Source organism: Schistocerca piceifrons, chromosome 4 (assembly GCF_021461385.2).
Source record: "Schistocerca piceifrons isolate TAMUIC-IGC-003096 chromosome 4, iqSchPice1.1, whole genome shotgun sequence".
NCBI classification, from domain to species: domain Eukaryota; kingdom Metazoa; phylum Arthropoda; class Insecta; order Orthoptera; family Acrididae; genus Schistocerca; species Schistocerca piceifrons.
Window position 1 is genome coordinate 716,165,215 of NC_060141.1, and position 12,286 is coordinate 716,177,500.

General features: G+C 41.9%; 1 pseudogene; it reads right to left on the bottom strand.

Moving 5' to 3' along the window:
• Positions 1–8,323: 8,323 nt before the first annotated feature.
• LOC124796634 lies at positions 8,324–8,441 on the bottom strand (annotated as a pseudogene).
• Positions 8,442–12,286: the final 3,845 nt, after the last annotated feature.

Here is a 12,286-nt window from a genome sequence, read left to right on the forward strand (position 1 = left end):
AAGGGCTTCACGACCAAAGTGATTAGTCAGCGAGCAGGTTTACGTTTCACAATATTAGCAATGCGAAGTGTCACCACAGACACGCTAGCGGCAAACCAAGGTAAACTGCAAGCACCAACAACGTGATCTCCTGCAAAAAGAACCAACGTTGATGAATTCTTTATCTTCACTCTTCGATTAGCTACAGTTGGTCCTTGATGTACCTGTTGTCCTCAGCTTTAAGAAGGAAGAAGGAAGGATGACTGGGTTTAACATCCCGTCAACATCGAGGGCATTAGAGACGGAGTACGAGCTCGGATTGTGTCAAAGATGGGGAAGGGCAGCAGAATGAGTTCACAAGAGTATGACCCTTTATCGTTCATCTTCGTTTGTAGAATAATTCTGGAACAGTTAAAACGTAATGACCTAACTGATCAAAATCATCTTGTCCAAGGAAACCAGAAGGCATTCCGAACACACTAGCGCTATGATTTCCAACTTTTGTTCATCATTCGGTGTTTATGGTGTTACAGTTGAAGGGTTTCGAGCGATACGCTATTTCTCTATTGCGAATTGAGTACAGTGCGGCCACAGTTATATTAAACTTGCACGATATTCCAACTCTGGATAATGATGCCTGGAAACTAAGCTTGATTGCATCTGTACTCGCTTAAGCCCATCCAGTTCAAGTCTGAGATGGGCTGTACAGGAACCATCAGCAAGGGAAATTCCCTTAATTTCTACGTTTCTCAATACGCCTGTCTTAATTATTTACGGCATGCTCAAACTCGCTACAAACCACCCGGATCATGGCCTACGCTTCATTCAGAAGATCTGTTTCACTAGCACTTGTATGGGAAGTGAAATGTTGCTTAAAGTGGACGTTTACGAATCCAGGGAAAAAGAAAAAAGACTGCTCATGTAACTCAGAAACTATTTGTCGTCGGGTATTTGGTGTCTGACTGTTTTTGGGTTGTAAGGTGTGTCCTATAGTTATCCTATAGTATTGCAAGTTTCTAAATGCTCGATAGAAGCACTAAAGGTGAACGAACTGTTTAGTGCAAACGTGTTCTTGCAGTCTGCCCGAATTGAGAACAGGAATTGGGGGAGGGGGGAGGCATGGAGGAGGGTCTCCAGTGTAGCATCAAAGTACAACGCATGCACAAATGTTCCGCGTGAATGGTGGAAAGTGTGGATGCAAATGGACGTGGACTGAAATACGACTCACTGTCAACAGAGTACACTTGAAAAGTACACAAACGTGAGGTATGAAGTTTTTCTTTTCCTTCAGGCCTTGTATTTAGCCTATCGCATTAATTACTTATATACAGAAATGTGGCAACATTTTTAAAACTGAATTAAAATAATTTCCGGTTGAAAACTACTTCTACTAGAATTTTTGAATAGTTAACAACTGAATAGGTGTGTGTGTGCGCGCGTGTGCGTGTGTCCAACTAGATTAAAGGTAAATGAAGCGTAATGTAAACTTTATCTGAAACTACCCACATAAGCATGTCATATTGTCGGTGAGAAATACAGTATGCAGTATCAGGCAACGATTATTATCGGAATGGTGTCCCCAGAGATGTGTAATAGACCCCCGCTCTCGATGTGACTTGAAAGGCTTCATCATCGTTCGCAGTTGAGTGTGGCCTTTAGGGAAAGGTACACGCACACAATGAGCACGCTTTCAAGTGACTATTCAGTATAGTCAGCAACAGTATTCACACACAGTTCAAAGCTGTGGAAGAACAGGTCAGGTTAACACTATAAAAAGGTAAGCACTTCACTGGTAGACGTCAGTTCTCTGCATATAAGCAATTACAGAAGCGCGAGTGCGTCCCGTCCTATCACATCAAATTGCCCTACAAAAATGTAGGGATTTACCAGATGATATGCTGAAATGTTAATAAATTGGAAGATACCCAATGCACATTTATTGTAACGATTTTCTCGCACTTCTTTCCAAGGCTAAACTGATACGCCATTTGCCACAGTCCAACGAACGGTTCCCGCGCACGCAAGACTCAGCGGTAGTGTTGTACGTCAAACACTCTGTATTTCTTTGCTATAGCTGAAATATAATTTGATATCCCGTATGTAACTTTAGCAAAAACTACGGCGCACGAATGATTACATTACTACGTTCAAGTACACAAAATATGGATTTAAAAGTAACGACTGATATACAAAACAGCTCACTCGGAAAAGGGATTAAATATTACTTTAAGGCTGTAAACCTCTAACGTCTGGATAAAAGTAACCAGTTTGTCGTAAGATGGTAGGAACCAGAGACTAATGAATCTCATCAGGCGTTTTTTGCTGCAATTAAAATATGGGTACAGAGCGAGACTAGATTACGCCCACTGCGCAACAATTCACCATAGACTTGCAGAACACTCGGCCTGCAACCTTAAGCCTAGTAAGCAATAACGGACATATAACACGATTTTTATCTAGGCAAGCAACCAGTACTAGTTGAGCTGTGATAATATTAAGAACGCTACTGGAAACGAGATAAACAAGAAGAACGTGCGTTTCAAGAAAAGTCAGGTCACATTACATCACCTCATTTACATCTTGCGAACTGACAGCAGAAAAAGCAGATACGTTCTAGTTCAATACATAAATTTATCCGATTGTCTTTCTTCCCATGAACATTGTCTTTCTTCTCATGAACCATTCGTAACATGAACGGGAAAGGAGATAACGACAGTGGTGCCAGCAGTGTCCCCGGCCACACGAGGTAAAGTGGCTTTCAGAGCATAGATACAGAATTTCTATATTGTGACGGGCTAATTCAACCCACGAAAAATGTAGGACCTATTCTGTTTTTAAAATAGATAATTAGGTAATTTATGATTAAATTTAGTACTTGTAGATAAAAAAGTGCAGTGACCAGCGAGGGATCAATGTATAACGTTCATCGAGCGCAACGGAATGGGGTACAGGTATCTGTGATACACTTACTGCATTTACTATCAGACGTAGGATTCCGCTAATAGTGATAAGTCATTAATTTATGTGTACTTGAGAATGCAAACACAATCATACGCAACAGCATGCGAAAGATTATTATAAGACAGATTTACGTTTGTTGGATTTTAACAGCGATCTGATAAGTAGTTAAAATGCAAATCAGCCTTGATCGCTAGGATATTAAAATCATCTTCAGACCATGCCTCATCATGTGTTGAGCAGAAACATCGACGGAGCATCGGTTAAGTGTCGGAGGGGGCCACTGGTAACTACTCTGCCGTCGTCTCTGCACACCATGTCATGAGGTATGGTCTGAAAGTGATTTTTGATAAAATCTAAAGCGGTTACCATATGACGTGTAGTTTTTTAGTTTTTAATCCTTGCGATCAAGACTGATTAGTATCTTAATTATATGTATTTGATAGATTACTGATACCGGAAACTTCATGAATATTAATTATCTTAATTATCGGGCAAACAATGTGAAGCAGTAGCGTCCCATAAGAACGGTACTAAAATTTATTGCAGAATACCATTTTTTTCTGAACACCGCGACAGTGAAACACGTTTCTTTTTCGGTACAAAACTCTCTACGTGAAAATAAAATAACATCTACTAGAATAGCCTATTTTGTAGCAATTGTATTCTTGGTACCGCTTTTATCTACACATCAGAGTGTCATTATGCTGTATTTGGATTTAATGCAGCTTGTGCCGGTAAAATTTGTGAAAGAAATTTCTTAGTGGTGTAGCTAGACCGTACAGTTCTCAGATTTACGTTGGAAGTAGTGTATATACAAGAGTAGCCTGCAGGACAGTATTTTCGTATGTTTCAGATCAACACCAGAGAAGATAGTAAGAAGAGAAGCCGCTAGTATTGGATCAACGAGATCGTCGTTGGCTGAGAGACTCCAAAGGATTGTTCAAGCATCCAACCGGAAACGGTTGTCTTCCTCCGCACTTAATAGCCGTTTTCCACGCAGTGTCTGAGAGTTGAGTCTTAAATGTATCTACTGAACGTGGGTGCCTGCGACGGATGTGTATATAGTGATGTGCCTCCTTTGTGAAAGGAAAAAAAATAAAAATAAAACACCAATGGGATCGCTATGTTTAACGTCTCAATCCGACAGATGGATCACTATCAACGGAGTCACATAGTTTTGGAATTTAATCGAAGACATTGACACGACATCTGATGATCAAGAAATTTACGCCACCACCTTTCTCCTCTTGCCAACAAATACTGGCGATTAAAATTTCTATAATCCCCAGGATTCGAACGAGTGTCACCGCAAAGGTGTGTATTAGCGACGCGGCTACTGAGGATGCAAAGTATTCTCTCCGCCAAGACCTCGAAGACCCGAAATGACATTGTCTTGAGTGCAAGGAAGAGGAAGTTGCGTCAGTTCGCCACACTTGTTGTAAGGAGTGAAAAGTAACATAATTTCGTAAAGTGTGACTATAAAAATGGTAAATATCCCGATGCAAGACACACAAGATACCACCATCTCGTGGGCGTTCGTGGACATGGAATTTGCACGAGAGTCTACGTTGACATGGAGTCCCAAACCTGGTTTTCCGTACATCGATTTCTGAATTCCGTTTCAGGCTGATCATGTAAGCACTTCATTACAGATTCTGGAAATGCTGTTCTGACAGCCGGATTTCAGCTTATACCAGCGGTGTTCACGCCATGTTAACACTTTATAGGATTTGAGTCGTCACTGGATTGTCAGGTTGCAGGAAATCACTCATTTCCTTTATCTGCATTGGAGAAGCAAATTTTACGCTTATTAGATGAAAAGACATAAAGGTCCCATACGGCACAAAGTTTTAACCTGCCATAAAGTTTCAAATCTAACTGCTTGCCAAGAACTCTATTTCCTGCTTAGTTAGATAATTTGCAAATTTCCATCCCATTCTCGCTTTTAGTGGCAAGGACTCTCGAACACAGTCAACGACTTGTGAAAAAATATTTGTTAATTCTGTGCACAGGATTCAGAATGTCTCTTTACCTCATTAGCAAGTTTTCTTGCAATTTGAAATCTGCAAAGCCTTGGAATGGAGTAACGTTCCTCCAAAAATCACTTCTTACTTTTGCCAAAAATGTTTCGCACTCATTAATTGGCGAGAATAAGATTTTCAAACATCTTTTCATGAGCTGTTTCCCCTCCTCACTTTCAGAGTTCACTGAGACATAAATAGAAACATTACACTCTATCTATAAAAAATGTTAGTCAGTACTGGTATAACTTCAATTAATCGTGGCGACGAAATCGGAGCAGCTGATTTACGGACACCATTCGAGTAAAACAAATGGCGCTCTGAAAATCGATACCTGTTCGGACCAGCGAAATCAATTCAGACCTGACATGTAAACACGACAGTGAGAAACGGTTTATGAAAACCGATTTTTGTCTCCGCAAGTTGCGTCGCATGTAAACGTGATCATTGTAGTCTGTCATGTAGAACGAATTATTTTTAGATACACACTATTAAGATCTTAACATTTTTCCTGGAACTGACATTTGATTTGAATGAAGCTACTTTAGACTTTTTAACTCACGGGTTTACTAGCTCTGAACGTATGTGTAAGCTTCATCGGGTCAAAATTATCTTGGAATGTGGAACTATTAAGCGTAATATTCTGAACATTAATGATGCGCTTCCGTGCAATCTAATTTGGAATCATGAGTCACCAATAGCAGTTTACAGTCTTGTTTCTCTTTTTCGTTTTGTGGAAATTGTCTTATTGAAGATTCTTTTGCCGGATATCAGCTAACGTCAATGCAGCCACCGTTCTGCACTTCTATAGTTTTTAAGTTATAGCTTAGCGGACGATAATAAATTTCAGGAACATACTGTGCCAGTATAATAACTCCTTGAAGCACGAAGCTAATAACAGTGCCCATACCTTCTTCCAACGACCTCATGGCAAGTTGCCAGACTGCCAGTTTTGGTAGAGGCTTTAATGTTGATTTCATAGGACGGCTCGTCACTATCCCTGACAATTGTACCTTCTCTTGTGTATCTAAAACATACTTTGCAAGAAATTTATTTTAACCAAGCTGCTGTATTACCCTGAATGAAGACAGGAAGACAGTATTTCGATTTTTTTTACTTTTATTAAGCTTTGGAAAGTTGAGGTAGTCTTCCTATTTACACTGAAGTAAAAATGGGTGTACCACGATAAATCATGTGTGGTGAGTGCTGTTGGGCATGCTTTCACGAATATACTCAACACACCGCAGTGACAGATAGGATGCATAGGGGTTTCAATTACCACAATCGACCCGTTACAAAATAGTTCTATGAACACAGCTGACGAAGATCAAGACATTGCCATATAAACCGAATGAGATATACTGCTAACGAAATGTCGTGAGCAGCAGAGAAAAATGTCAATCCTGCCTGTTTTCTCGTAGCAGCTTAGCAATCGTTACAGAAGCTTGTAACTGCGTTCTACAGTAACGGAGCGTGCCTGTCTCTGTCGAGGACGCAAACACTGCGGGCCACCACCCAGTATGCCTTAGCGGCTAATGACACGTGTGCATGTTTACAAACAGCACGAAATATGTCAGTGACAATGCAATGAAGCACATATGTCAAATTAAGTTGTCTAAGCAGTAACAGAACTAACGGGGTAACTGCAGCGGTCAATACGGTATGTATTATGTTGCTGCGTAAGTTCGTCGCGGTTAATTTAATTTGTTGGTGTGGCAGTTGCTACCAGAATATGTGGTCATTCAGTAATTCAATAAAACATGTATAGTTAGGGCAACGCCTCCTGAAGGGAACTGTAACTTCTGTTCAGTGGTGTTTGGTAACCTTGAGAAGAGTGCTTGTCATTAGCTCGACTAACTTTTACGCTATCGTATTTGTTGTCGGACTCGCTCGACGAGAAAGAACAGCGTGCTGTGATCCTTTTTTACTTCTGGAAAGTATCCAACCGTCAGAAATATTATATCTGATGAACAAACAACACAGCAGTGCGAGGTTTTACGCGTGGGTAGAAAAGTTTAAAAGTGGCCGCAAAATCGTAATCGACGGGCACCGCTACGGGCATCCGGTAACAGTATCGACCACGTCATTGCAAACTGATGCCAGAGACAAGGATTCGTGTGACGTTAGTCTGAATGTCTTACCCGAAAAATACTTACAGCAGATAGAGAACTAATTCGTGAAGGTCAAGTTTTAGACCTCTTAGCAACAGACCTGAAATTTTCGTATTATTTAAAGCACAGGAGAGTATCAGTTACAGTAACAATGTTATAGGATCAATGACTTCAGGTGTCATAAATACTTTTAAGAAAGATGCGAAAATATTTTTGCTTCGCAAAGGTGAAAGGGTACAAATTTCTGAATATCTGAGTAGTCAATATCAAATACTGAGTGCTCAGAACGACGACGCAGATCACAAATGTAAAGAATTTCAAAAGCCTCGGTGACCAATACACCTTACATTCCGAACAAGGTGTTAAGAGACGGGGAAAACCCACCATGGTTTAAAAGCCTTGTTAGAAAACTTCTACGTAAACGAAGAAGATTTCATCACAGGTTTAAGAGAAGTCGCAACCTACCTGACAAACAAAAGCTGAACGAAGCGAATATGAGATTACAGAGATCAATGAAGGGAGCGTCGAATCACTTTTATTTTGAATTATTGTATCACGATATGTTTCTTCCCTTGCAGCAAAGTAATGGATTAAAAGTGGTAACAACATGTTATCTGGCGCAGGAGGAGCGCAAGCTGTTAGCTGTGCAGTAGCTACAGAATTTGCGCAGAGACGACACCTTACAATAGGCGGCTAAGGACGTTCCCAGACGGGAAGACCAGTGTTAAAAGCAAAAGTATAGTGGGAGACACTGCATTGGAACGAATACCATGAAACATGTGCGGCCGTCGAGATGATTAAGTCAAGGTGATTTTAATCTATAACGGGCGACACGAATGTATTCCAGAAAAGAAAGGAGGTCAGCATCGGTCGAAATATCATCTGTCTTTATTGCATTGCAGATCTAGATATCAACTGACAGTGCAGCTATCATCAGTGCCTTGTAAGTAATCATGTAGTCTTAACGTAATTATAGCGACAAGCATTAGTCCAAATTCCATGGAATCAAACATGATGAGCGTCCGTACGTCTTTGGGGAACAGACAAGTAGATGCGACAGTACACTCCTTCGTCAGGCCACGAGTGGCCTACCGGGACCATCCGACCGCCGTGTCATCCTCGGTGGAGGATGCGGATACGAGGGGCGTGGGGTCAGCACACCGCTCTCCCGGTCGTAAGATAGTAGTCTTGACCGAAGCCGGTCGAGTAGCTCCTCAATTGGCATCACGAGGCTGAGTGCATCCCGAAAAATGGCAACAGCGCATGGTGGCCTGGATGGTCACCCATCCAAGTGCCGACCACGCCCGGCAGCGCTTAACTTCGGTGATCTCACGGGAACCGGTGTATCCACTGCGGTAAGGCCGTTGCCTAGATGCGACAGTGCACATACTTTTTCAAGACGGTGCTAGATACATGGTAAACGACGATGCAACTGACTAGCTTTTAGTGGTATAAATGCTGTATAGTCTGCCTGTGAAGGTCAGAGGACTGGCATCCTCTGTGATAAAAAACTGAATGAAGTTTTCGTCGATGTTGTTTCCAGAGGTATAATGCGAAATCCTCAAATCAGCGGCTGACGAAATATGATGTAGAAACAGGTAGAGATATAGAACGAAAGAAAATGCGGGATGCACTTGGCCTCGTGATTCCATTTGAGGAGAAACTTGAACGAGAAGTTGCGGCTCCACAGTCTGGAAAGTCGACAAAACGGCCGGGAGGGCGATGTACTGACCAAAAGCCCCTCCAGGTCGCGTCTGCATGACGCATAGGAAGACACGGCGGCCGGTCGGGATGCCTTGGGCCTCCAAGGCGGAGACTAGGAGCTCGTTTCATGTTGTATAGAGGGAGAGTTACTGCCAGTACGTGTGTAGTTCACAAGTTCTACATTCGTTAATCAAGAAATTACGGTCACTTACGCATTATTTCAGATACAACAATCGTAGTTTTCACCGAAGCAGGAAATGGTACAATCTGAGTTTCTAGAGATGTAATTCCAGAGTACCAGAAGTTGGATTAGATAAGAAAAAGCGAATATGAATCGCGAATACGATACCCCAGAACAGAGATGTCATTCTCATGTTACTAAAGGTGACACACTTTGATCCGTCCGATAAGTGCGAGCACAGTGGTTTCCTTGTCGGCAGGACACAACTTCCCGGCGTTTATCGCGGGGTAAAAGCCACGACCAGCCTGTCATTCCGCTTCGTCACTGCGTGTGTCACGTCGCGTAGTGATTTCACGGTGCCTACGAATGGCGCTCTGACGCACTAACAACTCAAATAAATTTCGAGGATGGTTTTCCCTCCATTGAGAAGAAGCTGTGCTGCGGCTGACGTCAATGGCCTGTAGCTGCAATGTTTACATACATACGAGACCGCGCCCAATTCTGCTGCAACGAGTCGTGGAAAAGGCAAAAGGCGAAGCGGCAAGTCACGTTCGAGATAGACACACACATGTGCATGCACGCGCGCACGCACGCACACACACACACACACACACACACACACACACACAGAGAAAGAGAGAGAGAGAGAGAGAGAGAGAGAACGGACAGAGAGAGAGAGAGAGAGAGAGAGAGAGAGAGAGAGAGAGAGACGTAATGATGACCCAACCACGCGTCTGGCATTGGACGGCGTCATCGCACAAATAAGAAAAGACGCTACGATCCAAGTGACAGCTGATATATCATCAAGACTGCAACGAAAAGACAATGTGAATTGTCATTTTTATCCATGAATGGGTACGAGATGTATTTTTCCGCAAAGCGGAAACAAGGTCCTGCCGCGTTAAGATTCAAAGAGGTGGGATGTTGATATAAGCTGGTTCCAAATTAATGCCACTATCTATTTACAGAAGTACAATTTTGGTAAGCATTTTTGGAATACAGTGATCAATAGATTATTATATTTTAACTAAAGTTCAGTCTTGATCACAACACTCATGTCTCGAATCCTGCCTCGGGCATGGATGTGTGTGATGTCCTTAGGTTAGTTAGGTTTAAGTAGTTCTAAGTTCTAGGGGACTGATGACCACAGCAGTTAAGTCCCATAGTGCTCAGAGCCATTTGAACCATTTTGAACACTTATGTCTCAATAACACAGGTGACCGGTTTCGGTTATATTTATATAACCATCTTCAGACCCATGGCTTCCTTGGAGGATGATAGGCGGAGCTCTCCTCAGCTGCTACGAAGTCAACTGATACAAAAATAAATATAAATATAACCGAAACCGGTCACCTATGTTATTGAGACATAAGTGTTGTGACCAAGACTGAACTTTAGTTAAAATATATTTACAGAACGGAAAAACTGACAGAGACCGACCTCGGGTAAAATCACTGTGGATTCCGGAGAAATGTAGGAAAACGCGAGGCTATACTGTCCCTAGCAGATATCTCAGAAGACAGGCTGAAGAAAGACAAACCTAAGTATGCAGCATTCCTTGCTTTAGTGAAAATGTTTGGTACTGTTGTTTGGACCAATAACTTTCAAATTCTGACGAGGATAAAACGTAGTATCTGCAATTTGTACAAAAACTAGACGGCGATTATAAGATAGAAAGGACATGAAATGGAAGCAATGGTTGAGACGGGAGTGAGATAGGGTTGTAGCCTATTCAATCTGTACATAGAGCAAGCTGTAAAGGAAAACAATGAGAAATTTGGAAAAGTAATTGAAGCTCAGGGAGAAGAAATAGAAACTTTGAGGTTTGTTGATGATATTGCAATTCCGCCAGAGCTGGCAAAGGACTTGAAAGAGGAGTTGAGCAGAACGAATAGTATCTTGAAAAGAGATTATAAGATGACCATCAACAAAAGTAATAAAAGGTAATAGAATGTAGTCGAATTAAATAATGTGATGCTTTTAGAATTAGATTAGGAAATGAAACACTACAGGTAATCGGTGATTTTTGCCATTTGGGAAAAATGTTGACGATGGCCGGAATAGGGAGGATATGACTACTGGCAATAGTAGAAAAACCTCGTGTCTGAAAAACAGAAATTTGTTAACATCGAATATCAATTTAACTGTTACGAAGTCGTTTCTGAAGATATTGTATGGATCGTAGCCCTGTACAAAAGTGAAACGCGGACGATAAGCTGTTTAGACAAGAACAGAAATGTAGTGCTGTATGTTGAAATTCGGTTGGGTAGATCGCACGAGGAGGTACTGAATTGAAAAGGAAAAAAAAAAAAGAAATTTCTGGCATAAAGTGACTAAAGCAGGGATCGATTGATACGGCACAGCCTGATATAACAATGAATCGTCAATTTGGCACTCGCAGGAAATGGGAAGGTAAAAATTGTATATGGAGACCAATGGTTGGATATAGTAAGCAGGTTATGATGGATGTAGGCTGCAGTAGTTACGCAGAGATGAAGAGGCCTGTACAGGACAGACTAACGTGGAACGCTGCAACAAACTAGTCTTCAGACTGAAGACCACGACAACAACAAGTAGAGAAATCTACTACAGCAACTGGCTTCACACATGGGTGACAGAACTTAGCACAGACACGTTCAGAGGAAGAAGAGGTAGAATAGTAATGAAAAAGGTGGCCGATGCTGTCTGAAATCTGCAAGCTCCTGTTGTGTAGAGGGATTTTTTTTTCTCTACCACTGAGCGTCGTGCAATGATGTTACAGTGAGCAAGTGTCGCACCTTTCCCTGCTGCAGTGTGAACGTCAAAATTGTAGAAGGCACCTTGCAGTTGCGTCACCAGCAGTCATGTGGCAAAATGTTACGAAAACATTATTCGCCCACACCTTTACGCTATGATACTCGTCAAATGCAAAGGGTTTCGCTGAACTCTGACACCAAGTTACGATGTTTTAACATTTAAACTTCGTTCCACGTTAAGGACATTATAGACGTTTCGCTTGATCCTTTGTACAGATATGTAGGAAAAATCTTGCAACACATGTAGAGATGGCAAAATCTGCGTATATGAGTCACAAAGTGCGACAGTCGACAAACAGTAATATTGTTGCGATGATCTGTAATGCGACCGCTGCAACACGACTGTGAAAAGTAATGAAGAGGATAAAATGCATAAAAAGAAACTGATAGATGGCGTGACCGCCACTCAGCTGAATATAAAAGTGGTCAGCGTGTCTGACTGCCATGCCGCGGGCCCGAGTTCGATTCCCGGCCGGGTCGGGGATTTCCTCCGCTTGGGGACAGTGTGTTGTCCTGATCATCATTTGACCATCA